Source organism: Varanus komodoensis, unplaced genomic scaffold (genome assembly GCF_004798865.1).
Source record: "Varanus komodoensis strain SLA01 unplaced genomic scaffold, ASM479886v1 scaffold57, whole genome shotgun sequence".
Classification (NCBI taxonomy): Eukaryota; Metazoa; Chordata; class Lepidosauria; order Squamata; family Varanidae; genus Varanus; species Varanus komodoensis.
The window spans coordinates 3,265,055-3,265,869 of NW_025336182.1; the positions used below are offsets into that span (position 1 = coordinate 3,265,055).

General features: G+C 70.7%; 1 protein-coding gene across 1 annotated transcript in view; it reads right to left on the bottom strand.

The window, feature by feature from the left end:
* PI4KB (phosphatidylinositol 4-kinase beta) overlaps positions 1–154 on the bottom strand; it is a 31,316-nt gene extending 31,162 nt beyond the window's left edge. The window contains exon 1 of the mRNA XM_044449319.1: positions 132–154. The gene's annotated coding sequence lies outside the window, so the exon portion shown is untranslated. The remainder of the gene's footprint in view (positions 1–131) is intronic.
* Between the last annotated feature and the right edge of the window lie 661 nt (positions 155–815).

The following is an 815-nucleotide window of genomic DNA, read 5'->3' on the forward strand; positions in this document are numbered from 1 at the left end:
GGGGGGGGGCGGAATCTCCCATGAGCCCCCGGTGCAAGGGGCGCGGGGGCCGCGGGGTAGTCGCCCGGGGGAAGGGTGCCAGCGGCGGTGCCTGCCGTGCCTTGCCTTGCCTCGCGGCGCCTCCTCCTCACCTCCAGCCGGGCCCATGGGAGACGAGGCCGGCCGAGCGGGGCGCCCCACGGAGCCCCTCCCGCCTCCTGTGCGGCGCCGAGGCCCAGCGCCGGGGCTGCCCGCCGCGCTGCCTGGAAGGCCTCCCGCACGCCAGGGGCAGGGACCCCGCGAGGAGTGGCCCCGTTTCCCCACAGAGACGCGCCGGGCTTCCCTCTCCGCTCGCTCGCTTCCTTCCTTGCTTTCTTTTTCTTCTTCTCTCCGCAATATGAGGCAGCGAAGGACCCGTCGCGGCGCCCGGCGGCAGCAACGGAGGCAGGCCGTAGGTGTCCGCGGCAGTGCCTGCCCGGAGAGGGCGCTGGAGCGGCGGCGCGCATGCGCCTTTCCCCGGCTCGCCCCATCCTTCTCCTGGCGCGCGGCTGCGGCGCAAGCGGACCCGCTCGCTCGGGGGGGGGGGAGGGGGTTACTCAAGAGCAAAGGGGCGTCCTCGCGGGTGCATTCGCACGGGAGTGCCCACGCCTGCTCGCATCTCGTGAGAATTATGTCCCGGTGCATGCAGCGGGACTAAGCTTGCGGAGAACGTTTGCACGGGATAGGAGCTTTGCAACCCGATCCCGCGCGTGCTTACACAGAAGTGTCGGAGCTGTGAAGGAGGTTACTTGCAGGCAAGATCCGCGATTCTTGCAGCCCGATCTTGCGCTTCTCTG